The sequence below is a fragment of the Stenella coeruleoalba genome, assembly GCF_951394435.1.
Source record: "Stenella coeruleoalba genome assembly, chromosome: 15".
Taxonomy (NCBI): Eukaryota; Metazoa; Chordata; class Mammalia; order Artiodactyla; family Delphinidae; genus Stenella; species Stenella coeruleoalba.
The window spans coordinates 73,510,471-73,524,143 of NC_137161.1; the positions used below are offsets into that span (position 1 = coordinate 73,510,471).

At 43.6% G+C, this 13,673-nt stretch overlaps 2 protein-coding genes across 4 annotated transcripts in view; both read left to right on the plus strand.

Annotated features, from left to right (window-relative positions):
* The window catches only part of CRCP (CGRP receptor component), a 129,038-nt gene that overhangs the window by 95,853 nt on the left and 19,512 nt on the right, over positions 1–13,673 (plus strand). The window lies entirely within an intron of this gene.
* Positions 5,227–13,673, plus strand: part of TPST1 (tyrosylprotein sulfotransferase 1) — a 117,948-nt gene continuing 109,501 nt past the window's right edge. For all 3 annotated transcript variants that reach the window (XM_079945707.1, XM_079945706.1, XM_079945704.1), the window contains exon 1: positions 5,227–5,625. The gene's annotated coding sequence lies outside the window, so the exon portion shown is untranslated. The remainder of the gene's footprint in view (positions 5,626–13,673) is intronic.

The window sequence follows — 13,673 nt, forward strand, 5'->3', positions numbered from 1 at the left end:
CCAGCGTTCGGCTCAGCACCAGTAGCTGTCTAGCTAGGTTTACCCGTGAAGCAGCGGGCATTTCCTGCATCTGGGGTCTGCAGAGCCTGGGGGGGCAACTTCTGGACTCAGGAAGCCCAATTGGTTGGTTCCAGCCTGGGCATGTGGCCCTCCCTCCCCGGCGGGAGTTGCATGAAGAGGTATTTTTGGAAGGTGCAGGAATTCTGTAACCATTTGGAAAATGCCTGCTCATAGGCTGGGCTGGATTCTCATTTTAAAATGATGATGTGGCTGAGCGGTCTGACCTGGCCAGTTTTCCTGGATCTAGGGGTGGGGAAAGTAAAGAGGCATGCTCATTTTTTCCTCTTTTTCTTTAAATTGTATCACCATTTTCTTTTTGTCTCAAATCCCTCTAACCCACAAGCTTCAAGAGAATTGTGAGGCGTCTCCTGCGGTTCATGGGCTCTTTGATGCTGCCTGCAGGTAAGTGTTTCATCGTGTCTCAAGTCAGCCAGGGCTCTGGGGTCGCTTCAAGTTGAGTGCAAGTTTAACCCTCAATTCCCCATCAAGGATCTTTGGCTCTGGAGCCCTCACCTGCAGTCTCCCTGCCCTTCCAGGCAGGACCCTGAGTGCCCTCCTACTCTCTTCCCTGTGTCTCTCTCTGCTTTGCCCTGCTGCCTTCATCTTTATCGAGAGCAGCAGCTTTTGTTTTTTTTAATTAAGTATAGTTAATTTACAACGTTGAGCTAATTTCTGCTGTACAGCAAAGTGATTCAGTTACACATATATATACATTCTTTTTTATATTCTTTTCCATTATGGTTTATCACAGGATATTGACTATAGTTCCCTGTGCTGTACAGTAGGACCTTGTTGTTTATCCATTCTCTATATAATAGTTTGCATCTGCTAACCCCCAACTCCCACTCCATTCCATCTCTCCCCCTCCCCCCTTCCCCTTGGCAACCACAAGTCTGTTCTCTATGTCTGTGCATCCCTTTCTGTTTCGTAGGTAAGTTCATTTGTGTCATAGTTTAGATTCCACATATAAGTGATATCATATGATATTTGTCTTTCTCTTTCTGACTTACTTCACTTCGTATGATAGGTCCATCCACGTTGTTGCAAATGGCATTATTTCATTCTTTTTTATGGCTGCGTAGTATTCCATTGTATATATGTACCACATCTTCTTTATCCATTCATCTGTTGATGGACATTTTGGTTGCTTCCATGTCTTGGCTATTGTGAATAGTGCTGCTATGAACACAGGGATGCATGTTTCTTTTTGAATTGTAATTTTGCCTGGATATATGCCCAGAAGTGGGATTGCTGGATCATAAGGCAACTCTATTTTTAGTTTTCTGAGGAACCTCCATATTGTTTTCCATAATGGCTGCACCAACTTACATTCCCACCAACAGTGTAGGAGTGTTCCCTTTTCTCCACGCCCTCTCCAGCATTTGTTATTTGTAGACTTTTTAATGATGGCCATTCTGACCGGTGTGAGGTGGTACCTTGCTGTAGTCTTGATTTGCATTTCTCTAATAATTAGTGATGTTGAGAATCTTTTCATGTGTCTGTTGGCCATCTGTAATGTCTTCTTTGGAGAAATGTCTATTTAGCTCTGCAGTTTTTGCTAATCATCCATTCACTCACCCATCCATTCATTCAACCAGTGCCAGGCCCTGTGCTGGGGACAGCATGGAGGGTCAGGCTGACCAACCATCTTCTGTCATCACCATTTCTGCCCTTACCCTTGACAACTCTTTGTCCCCACTTCTCCACTTCCTCCCAAGGCCATGTCCATGCTCTCTGAAGGACCTCTGTTCCTTCCCTTGCATGGCAAAGGTAGCCTGCCCTCTCCATTATCTGCGTCCAAACCCCTTGCTCCCGACCCTCATTTCCAGCTCCCTTGGGCTGAGACAGAGAATACAAAAGTAGAACGTGGCATGATTCTCTTCCCCAATTTTCCATTTCTGAGATCCTCCCCATCCCATCCACCTTCCACCTCCACCACTATCCTCTCTCCATGCCAGATCCTGGAATGGAAGTGCCATGAGTGGGGAACTGCTGTACTTTTGTCTTTCCAGGGAATTCCCTGGCAGTCCAGTGATTAGGACTCTACGCTCTCACTGCCAGGGCCCCAGGTTTGATCCCTGGTCGGGGAACTAAGATCCTGCAAGCCATTCGGCGCAACCAAAAAAAAAAAAAGAAACCAAAGCAAAGCCAACAACCTCCCAAAATAAAAGTGCTGGAGTGCTGGGCTGCCTCTTCAGTTCTCCTCAAAGCCTGAACATTCTTAGGTGTGTTGCACGGAGACTCTCCTTCCAGGAGGTGAGATGACTGTAGGAAGGTGTCCTCACTTACTCTCAGCCAGGCCTTCTTGCTGGGAGATGACTCCCTGAAGTAGAAGCCAGGCAAAGTTTGAACTAGAAGACGACAGTGGCTTCCGGGTACTCACTGGGGTGTCTTCCTCTCTTTCCTTGGGCCTACCAGCCTGTTTGGAAGAAACAATCTCTGAGCCTTTGAACTGTCTATCAGCCAGGGGATGAAGCTGTCTAGGCCCTCAGGTGAGGTTCTCTGAGTCTGAGCTGATCACCTGCAAGAGGTAAAGCTGGGGAGAGAGAAAATAGATCCAGAGTGTTCAGAGTATGTGTACTCAGTATGAGACTTACTAAATGACACAGAGCAATACATATGTCACATAAACCAGATATTCATATAGGCTTGATCAGTGAGTTTTCCAGAAAAGAGTTCTTTTCTTAAAAAAAATTATGTATTTATTCATTTTAAATAGGTAAGCCAAGCACAGGGCACAACATTTTAAAAAGTGCCAAAGAGTATATACATAGTGAAAAATAAATGTCTTTCCCTCTCCTGTACCCAAGTTTTTCAGTTTCCCTCCCAGAAACAACCACTGTTGCCAGTTTACTGTGCATCCTTTTGGAGATTGTCTCTGAAATTTACAAGGGTGTGTGTGTGTGTGTGTGTGTGTGTGTGTGTGTGTGTATGTACTTGAAAAAAATACAAATGGACATATTATATATACTGTTTTTAACATTGTTCTTTTCACTTAAGAGTATATTTTGGAGACTTTTTTCTTAACATATATGGGTTGGGGGTAGATTTGGAAAGCAGAAAAACTTGTTCCCATATGACCCTGAGCTTTGCTTCAGATCAAGCAGCTCCTTGTTTGGGGCTGTTTTTTTACAGACAGTGTGGTCCCTGGGCCACCTGAAGCTGTCTTGCTCAGGGAGACATCCTGCCACAGAACGGGCAGGGAGTCAACCTCCCTGCCAGACTTCACTGGGATTCATGTCCCCGCTTCTTACTGAATTCCTCACGTTTGGAATTTGTTCTCAGAGTTTATATGTGAGATACCAGCAGCAGGCCCCCACCTGGCTGCTCAAATTTTTGTTTTCAGGTCTTGTAGGTAGGTGAAGTATTTTCTGGGTATTGTGGAGGTCATCTCAGAGCTGCATTTCTGGCTTGTGGAGAGACGATGGCAGGGGCTGTGTTTAAGGGATTAACACTCCATGGTGCTGGCCATGGCTTCAAGATTACGCAGGTCAGGGTGAGCTGTTTCCCTGAAAGGGTCTGGAATGCAGGGAGTGGAATGGGACACAGCTCTTACCTGAAGTTAAAAGACTTGTTAAACAAACGACTTTTGGTGCAGATGTATCTAGAATCACCTTGTAAAATGCTGTGTCCTTTCCCTTTCCTCTTGCTTTCTGCCTGCCGACGTTGTTCATTTTCTTTTGGTGAGCTTTGTAATCCTAGTGGATCATTTCTGACGCACCAAAGCAGCTTGGGTCAAATCAGATCATCTTCTTCATTTGATTTAAATGTTCCATAGAAAAATATTGTGGTGGGTATTTCTTTAAATTTCCTCAGGTCAAACTGCTTACAAGGTTTTGCCAATTGAATAAAGAGAAAACAGATATACTGAGCCCTGGTTCTTAGAGCGGCATCACAGCCTGGGGCTTTCAGAGGTTTGTTACCTTATTTGCTCTTTTTAAAAAATAACAGCTTATTGAGATATAATTCACATACCATACAATTCACCTACTTTAAGTACACAATTCAATTTTTTTGGATATTCACAGAATTGCACAATCATCACCACAATCAATTTTAGATGATTTTCATCAATCACTCCCCCCACAAAAGCCCCATAGCCATTAGCAATCACTTTCCATTTCCCCCCAATCTCCTCAGCCCAAGGCATCCACTAATGTACTTGCTTTTTCTATGGATTTGCCTATTCCGGACATTTCATATAAAGGGCCTCATATAATATGTGGTCTTTTGTGACTGGCTTCTTTCACCTAGCACGATATTTTCAAGATTCATCCTGTTGTAGCATGTATCGGAACTTCACTTCTTTTTATGGCCCAATAATATTCCATTGTGTGGATTTGCCATATTTTACTTATCCATTAATCAGTTGATGGACATCTGGGTTATTTCCACTTTATTGGCTACTATGAATAACGGTGCTATGAACATTTGTGTACAGATTTTTGTGTGGACTTCACTTGATCTTTACAGCAACTCTCTGAGGTACATATTCTACAGACCTCTTTCTATAGATAACAAAACTCATTCCAAGACGGTAGATAGGCATCGTGAATAAAGCTGTTATATTCCTGAGCCTATGCTTTTTCCAATGTATGTTCATAGAGTTGAAATAATTGCTTTGACAGAACCTCGTGTGGATATACCTGTAGGTATTGTGAACACGAACGGGTATTTTTCAGTTGTGAAATTTCAGCCCTCTCCCCAATGTCCCCCATCTCTTTGCCCTTTTCTCCTTTCCTAGTTTTCACTTCTTTCTTTCAAGTATCAGTTCCCCGCCCCTGTGGTGGGGACAGAATCTATCACTCACTTTGTGTGTAATGAAATGTGTGAATTTGATATTTATATTTTTGGGTCACCTCAATGAGATGAAAGCTCGTCTGCCAGCAACAGCACAGAGGTGGTTTCTGAAGCAAGGACAAGCAGAGAGAGGATTTCTTGGAAAAGCTCATTCTCCTGTCCTGTCCCAGGGTTTCAAGGCTGAAAGGCACCCACGCTGGAGGTTGGGGCTACGGTGGACAGCCACCTGCCCCCGTCTCGCCTCCAGCTAGGTCGCGCGCACCGTTGCTCGGCAACAACCCGCTCACACAGGTGGCGGCCCCAGAACCCCGCGGGGAGCGCGCACACGCAGGGACGCAGGGACGCCCGGGCGGCCCCGACGTCAGACCCACCCCGCCCCTCAGCGCCTGTCAGACCGGGAGGGAGGCCGAGCCCCGCCCCCCTCGGGGGGGAAGGCAGCCAGCGGAGCCCACGAATCAGAGAGTCCGACATATCCCCCGGCCGGGCGCCGGGCAACCAATCGCCGCACGTGTGTGATCCCGCGCCCGTCCAGGAGGGCGGCTGCAGGCGCTAAGGCGGCGACTGGGGGAGTCGCTGCTGAGGCGGCCGCGGGCCCGGGTCGCGTCGGCGTAGCTCCGCGCGGCCGAGCCGGGCTGGCAGCAGCTGGCGCCTGGCGGTGAGGGCGGGCTCCCGGATGGGTGGAATGGCCCTCACCTAGGGCGCTGGGAGAAGCAGCTGAGCCGAGGATGCTGGGGAGGCGGCGCGGCGGCTCCTCACTCATCCCAGGTAAGGGAGACGCCGCGCTCGCTGCGGCTCGGGTCGGAGCGTCGCCCCGGCCCCGCTGTGCTCCCTCCGCCGCTCACCTAGCTCCGAGTCCCGGCCGCCTCTGTCCTGGCATCCCTCGGCCCCAGTCGCCGCCGGCCGCTGCATCTCCCCTCTGCCCTCGGGCGGTTGTCCAGCTCCGCCCCCTCAGCGCAGAGCCCGGCGGCCCGGCGCCCACCCCTTCCCCCAGCGCCGGCGTTTCCCTGTCTCGGGCTTCCTTTTAGCCCGGCTCGCCCCCGCCGTGGTCGGCCTCCCGCCCTCTCCCGCCCCCTCCGCGCCTTTCCCTCTCTCTCGCGGGGCTGGCATCGTTTCCCAGACCCCGCGGTCCTTCGGGGCGCCTGCCGGGGATGAGACGCCCTGGCCCCCCCGGATTGGACTTTTCCCCTCACCTATACCCGGGCTTCCCTTCCTCAGTCTCACCCTATCCTTGCCTCCTATACGGTGTCCTCTGGACATTTCACTCGCGCCCCCCCACCCCCATGCCAAGTATTCCTGGGTTTTGCCCTTTTGCTCCCAGTTGCCTTCCTTTCCCAACTCGCCCCTTCTCCCTTCGCTTCCATCAACCACCGTCGCTAGCACTTCTTTTCCTTTACACTGAAACCTTCACACACTGCGACTCTCCTGAATGCCCGGTCTGTAGTTTTAACACCGTAGTTCGTCTTTCAGTGAGCTGCACCCATAACGTGTCAAGTGTATTGCCCAGAGTCTGGCACACAGTAGGCCTGGTACATGGTAGGTGCTCACACGTCTTACCATCTTCCTCCTTCCAGGCCTTTGTACTCTCCACATGGTGGTAGCAAGAGGTCCAGCATCCAAAGGGAATTGATGCGCTACCTGAAGAGTGGTATAGGAGGTGGCGGGATGAATTAGTGAACTCCAAGTGTGATAGAGATTACATTGTTAGTTACTTACTGCAGTCATCCCGAAGAACTGAATTCTGCTCTCTTTGTGCCATGTGTTGTTTTATAATAATTGGCTTTGTAAAGTATTCTTAACAATGTTTGCAATGTAATTGCCCCCTTAAACCCCGCCCCCAATCTGGTGTTTGCTGAACCTTTATTTTTTAGGGAAGAAATAGCCCCTAACTCCTAGTTGAAATAGCATTGTGTGTAAGAAGTATTTCACATGTTTATCTCCCAGCTGGATAGTCCAGTCTGCAGTGAATTTTCATCCTTTAAGAGTCTTCCGGGAGGAATCAGGTTCAGATTTCTTGGAATCAACTGTTGAAGGGACCAAAATGCTTAGGAGTGGAAGTTCTGACAAGTTCTCTAAGAGTGAAAGAGGAATTAGCCACCCCCGTCCCCCTTTCTGGCTCTCAGAGGAAATGACTATAGTCGATTTTTAAAAAGAGTAAAATAAGTTTGACTTTTTAAAATTATAAAAGCAGTGTTACTGGCCTCAAGCCATTCTTGCCACATTTGCTCTGATGGTTTCCAAGCCTGGATGAATCAAACAGTCGGCTTTTTCTGCTCCTTGGGTCTCCAGAGCAGGCTGGAGGAAAGTGTGTAACAGCCGCTGGTGCTGTTCTAGACTTCTGGATCCCAACTTCACTTGCACTGTCTGGAGATGCTTTGACTTACTCCTCAGCTTCCTTTTATGTACCCACACCTAATTGCTGTCTGTAGGTTTCTACCGTTCTCCTTTCCTTGTCCTACTCTTGACTTCTCTACATTGCTCATCTTGTCTCCTACTTCACAGAAGAAATTGGTGGGCATCAGCCCTGAACTCTTAAGGGTGTGTCATTTTTCTGTGTGCTTATACCTCTCTGATATCTGATCTCCTTTCCTTTTACCAGAGGAAGGTGTTACTTTCTAAGGCTGACTGACATCTTTCCTATTCTATATTCTCTCTCTTTTTCTCAGCCTGCACACATGCTCAGGTTTTCACCAACGAAAACAAACAAAAACAAAACATTGCCTTGATATGCTTTCCCTCAGATTAATGTGGTATTCCTTAGGGTTTTACTTTCTGTTCTTTTTTCTGTCCTCTAATTTCCTTGTGTGAGTACACTTCCCTTCATGGCTTTAAGTAGCACCTGTATATTTTTGGTTTTCAAAGATGTATATTCAGTCCTCATTTTTCTTGAACTTTCAGGTGTTTCGTATTTTCGTCTGTCTATTGGGTAACTATACTTGGATACTTGGTACTTCAAACTTGGTTATTTTTTCCTTTCTCTTCCCTCATCTTGCTCATCCACAAGCTTCCTATTTTAGGGTCTTCACCCTAGAAACCTTAGAATCCTCTTCTTTCCTATCATTAAGTCTACCATAGATCCTATTGTTCCTACCTGAAATTCTTTTCTTTCTCTCCTCATTGCCAGAAGATTGGTTGAGGTCTGGGTTATGTTTTTCCTGAACAGAGTAGGCCGTTTTCAACCCAGGCTCTACTTTAAAACCACCTGGGGAGCTTTTAAAGGTTAAGGATGAGGGGATCAAGGCATCCAGGAGATTTTGATTCTTGGTCTGGTGTGGGGCCAGACCTTTTCATTTAAAAAATGTTTCTCCTCTTGTAAAAATAAAATACAGTGTGTGTGTATGGAAAAAAAAAGTTTCTCATGTGGCAGTAACAGGCAGCTAGGGCTGAGAACTGGCTTGAGAGCTCTAAGAGGGAGTGAGAACCCTGAGGAACTATATATAGCATTTAACTCATCCTTTATAAATCAGCATAAATGTCACTTTTGTTGGCATGGTTAGTTGCCTACTTTCCTGATATTTTGTACATGTACCTATTAAACTACTTATCACATTTTATTTAAATTATTTCTCATGGGCCCATTTTTGTCATGACTAGGAGTTCCTGGAGGTCTGGGATTATGCCTAAAGGTAAACTACTGTTTCTTATACTACTCGGAGCACTTCTGATACCAAACATGTAGGTCTTCCCCTCACATTAAATACTTCTCCAACTCTCCAGGCTACAATTGGGTATTCTACAATTCAACTTAATTATTACTAGCTACCTGGATTTAGTGCAGACCCCACAGATTAAGGACTCAGTCCTGCACGACTCCTCCCAACTTCAGACCAATCACAAGTCCTAGATTGTGACCTGTACTTCTGACCAATTGGGTATAAACTGGGGCTTCCCACAGCTCCCTCCTCAGGTCAGTAATTTGCTATAATGGCTCACAGAACTCAGGAAAGCTCTTTACTTACCTTTACCCATTTACTGTATTATAAAGGCTGTAACTCAGGAACAGCCAGATGGAAGAGATGCATAGGGCAAGGTATGTGGGAAGGGGCATGGAGCTTCCATGGGCTCGCCATCCTCCCAGCACCTCAGTGTATTCACCAGCCTGGAAGCTTTCCCAACCCCTTTATTTAGGATTTTCATGGAGGCTTCATTACGTAGGCATACTTGATTAAATCACTGGCCGCTGGTTATTAGCTTCTTTCCCCTTCCAGAGGTCAGGGGTTGATTCCTCTGGCAACCAGCTCCCATTTTCCCAGATGTGGTTGAAAGGACCCTATTATGAATAACAAAAGATGTTCCTCTCACCCCTATCAAGAAATTTAAGGGTCTTAGGAGCTCTATGCTAGGAACCAGGGATGAAGATTGATACACTGTTCTATTCTACAATAAATCGTATAATATCACAGTGCCTTATTTATCTGTTCATCACTGCCTTGCACAATACTTGGTATATTTTAGAAATGATAAAAATTGGCTGAATGAATCAGTTGGTAAATAATGTAAAACAGATCACTGAATTCACGGTTTTGCAAGCTGACCAGCTGTTTCTTTTTTGGCTGCTTAACAGGTCACTGGTCATACCTGCACAGTCATTCTTGTTTTAAAAACACACACACTCTATAAATTAGAGTGCATTAAGAGAAATATTTGCTCTTATGCTTTGGCTTTTAAGATGGTTAAACTATGACAGTATTATAGAGGTTCATTCAGGCTTCCTCTTTAGCAGATACTATTTAAAATAGATTTTATTTCATATGGTTGAAGCAGATATATCTCTTTTAAACAAATAGCTCTGATTTTAGGCTTATAAGCTTTGGAATCTTTAGAACAAAAACTGTCCAATTGATAAAGATCTTGAACAGTGGCAGAACTTTCTTTTTTTTTTTTTTTTTTTTTTTTTTTGGCGGTACGCGGGCCTCTCACTGTTTTGGCCGGACGCGCAGGCTCAGCGGTCATGGCTCACGGGCCAGCCGCACCGCGGCATGTGGGATCTTCCTGGACCGGGGCACGAACCCGTGTCCCCTGCATCGACAGGCGGACTCTCAACCACTGCGCCACCAGGGAAGCCAGAGCTTTCTTTTTAACTAAGAGAATTAAGGAAGTAGGATTAAAGCCATCTACCTATGTGAATAGCATTGGTGATGGTGAGGGGGGAAAATCTGTAATTCTCAAATATTTAATTACTGTTATAGGAAAAACTTGTAATTGCTCATATATTAATATCAGCATATTTTATAATTCCTCAGAGCTAAGATGTAAACTGTAGTTTGCCGTTTTTTAGTTTTTTTTTTTTTTTTTTTTTTTGGCCATGCCGGGCAGCTCTTGGGGTCTTAGTTCCCCGACCAGGGGTCGAACCCTAGCCCCTGGCAGTGGGAGCGCTGAGTCCTAACCACTGGACCACTGGAAACCAATGGATTCCCTGTTTCTTAGTTTTCTTAAGACTTTGTCAGCTATGTCTCTTTATAGAATTTGTGGTTGACAGGTCTTTACTTTCAGCATTTGAAAAATGCCACTTCCTTCAGATATCCATGATTTCAGATGAGAAATCTTCTGTCATTGGGATTTGTGTTTCCCTATAGCTAATGTATCCTCTCTTCCTGGCTGCTTTAAAGATTTTTTCTTTGTCTTCAGTTTTCAGAAGTTTAATTATGGTACGTCTTAGCATGGATTTTTTTGGGTATATCCTATTTGGAATTCTGTTAGCTTCTTGAACTGTGAGTTAATGTCATTTGCCAAATTTGGGATATTTTCAGCCATTTCTTAGAATAACTTTTCATCCCCACTCTCTTTTCTTTCTGTGACTCTGATGATACAAATATTAGGTCTTTTGTTACTGTCCTACAGGGCATGAGGCATTCTTTTTTTTTTTCCTCTGGTGCTCAGATTGGGTAATTCTTAATGTTCTACTTCTAGTTTCAAGTTTGCTCCTTCTTTCTTCTGTCATATTCATTCTGCTGTTGAGCCCATCCAGTGAGGTTTTGTTTTGTTATTGTATTTTTCAGTTCTGTAACTTCCATTTGATTTTTTTCTGTTTGTCTTCTCTTTCTTTGATAATATTTTCTATTTTGTTTGTTTTGTTTCAAGAATATGTCTCATTGCTCATTAAAGCATGATGACTGCTATAAAATTCTTGTCAGATAATTCCAACATCTGATTCATCTTGGTGTTAGTCTATGTTAATGTCTTTATTCATTCAAGTTGTGATTTTCCTGGTTCTTGGTGTGATGAGTGACTTTTGATTGTGTCCTGGACAGTTTTGATATTTTTGTTAGGAGACTCTGGATCCTATTTAAATCTTTTATTTTATAGGTGAGAGAGATTAAAAGTTATAAACTTCCAGTTATAAAATAAATAAATCTTGGGGGTATAATATACAGCATAGGGAATATAGTCAATAATATTGTAATAACTTTGTATGGTGACAGATGGCAACTAGACTTATGGTAGTGATCATTTTGTAATGTATAAAAATATTGACTCACTATGTTGTACACCTGAAATTAATATAAATTGTAAGTCAGTTACACTTCAATTAAAAAATGCCTTCTATTTTAGTAGGCAGTCACCCTAGAAAGTTTAATGCGTAGGGCCCAGCCTACTTTCTTTTTTTGGTAGCAGCTTTATTGAGCTATAATTCACATACCATACATTCACCCATTTAAGGTGTAAATTTTTTTTAGTATATTTACAGGGTTGTGCAACCCTTACTACAGTCAATTTTAGGACATTTTCAAGAAACTGCACACTCCTTACCTGTCACCTCTAACTCTCCCACTTGTCATCCCCTCCATCCCTAGGCAACTGCTACTCTGTTTTCTCTCTGTATAGATTTGCTTATTCAGGACATTTCATATAAATGTAATCATACAATATGTAGTCCTTTGTTACTGGTTTCTTTCACTTTGCATGTTTTCAAGGTTCTTCCATGTTGTAGAATGTATCAATATTTTATTTCTTTTTCTTGCTGAATAATATTCTATTTTATGCATAGACCACATTTATATATTAATCAGTTGATGGGTGTTTGGGTTGTTTTTACATTTTGGCTGTTACGACTAATGCCGCTGTGAACATCTGTGTACAAGTTTTTGCGTGGACATGTTTCATTTCTCTTGGATATATACCTATGGGTGGAATTGCTGGGTCATGTGGTAACTCTAGAACTGTAGGTCTAATATCTTGAGGAACTACCAGACTGTTTTCCAAAATGGCTACTCTATTTTACATTTCTATTAGCAAGAAATGAGGGTTCCAATTTTTCCACCTCGTTGCCAAGACTTGTTATTATCTGACCTTCGTATTTTAGCTATCCGAATGGGTATGAAGTAATATCTCATTGTGGTTTTGATTGCATTTCCCTGATGGCTAATGATGTTGAGCATCTTTTCATGTGCTTTTTGGCTATTTGTATATCTTTGGAGGAATATCTGTTCCTTTGTCCATTTTTAAATTGAGTTATTTGTCCTTCTGTTGTTGAGTTGTAAGATTTCTTTATATATTCTGGATACTAGACCCTTATCAGATATGATTTGCAGATACAAATCTCCTGTTCTGTAGGTGTCTTTTCACTTTCTTTCTTTCTTTCTTTTTTAAAATTTATTTATTTTACTCGTTTATTTTTGGCTGTGTTGGGTCTTCGTTGCTGCGCGCAGACTTTCTCTAGTTGCGGTGAGCGGGGGCTACTCTTTGTTGTGGTGCGCGGGCTTCTCATTGCGGTGGCTTCTCTTATTGCGGAGCACAGGCTTAGTTGCTCCGCAGCATGTGGGATCTTCCCAGACCAGGGCTCGAACCCATGTCCCCTGCATTGGCAGTGGTTAAGTGGATTCTTAACCACTGTGCCACCAGGGAAGCCCTCTTTTCACTTTCTTGATGGCACAAAGGTTTTTAATTTTGATTAAGTCAAGTTTGTCTTCTGTTTTTCTTTCATTGCTTGCGCTTTATGTTTCATATTTAAGAAACCATTGCCTGATTCAAGGTCATGAAAGCTTACTCCGATGTTTTCTTCCAAGAGTTTTATAGTTTCAGCTCTTACATTTAGATCTTTAATCCACTTTTGTGAATTTTGTATGTGGTATGAGATAGGGGTCCAACCTCATTTTTTGCTATAGATATTCAGTTGTCTTAGCACCATATGTTGAAAATACTATTCTTTCTCCCTTTGAATTGTCTTGGCACTCTTGTCTGGTTGGAATTTTGATGGAGATTGCATTGAACTTGTAGATCAGTTTGGGGAATATTGCCATCTTAACTGTATTATTCTTCCAATCCATGAGCATGTAATGACTTTTCACTTATTTAGATCTTCTTTAATTTACTTCAATAGTGTTTTCTAGTTTTCAGTGAACAAGTTTTGCATTTTTTGGTTAAATGTATTAATATTTTATTTAGTTATTTTTTTTTTGCGGTACATGGGCCTCTCACCGTTGTGGCCTCTCCTGTTGCGGAGCACAGGCTCCAGACGCACAGGCTCAGTGGCCATGGCTCACGGGCCCAACCGCTCCGTGGCATGCGGGATCCTCCTGGACCGGGGCATGAACCCGTGTCCCCCGCATCGGCAGGCGGACTCTCAACCACTGTGCCACCAGGGAAGCCCAATATTTTATTCTTTTGGTGCTATTGTAAGTGGAATTCTTTTCTCAATTTTGTTTTTGGATTTTTATTGATAGTATATAGAAATATAATTGAATTCTTTATATTAGTCATGTACCTTAAAACCATACCAAATTAATTTAATAGTTCTGATAGTTTTTTAGTGACTTATTAGGATTTTATATATACATGATATATAATCTCTGAAGAGAGATAGTCTTACTTCTTCC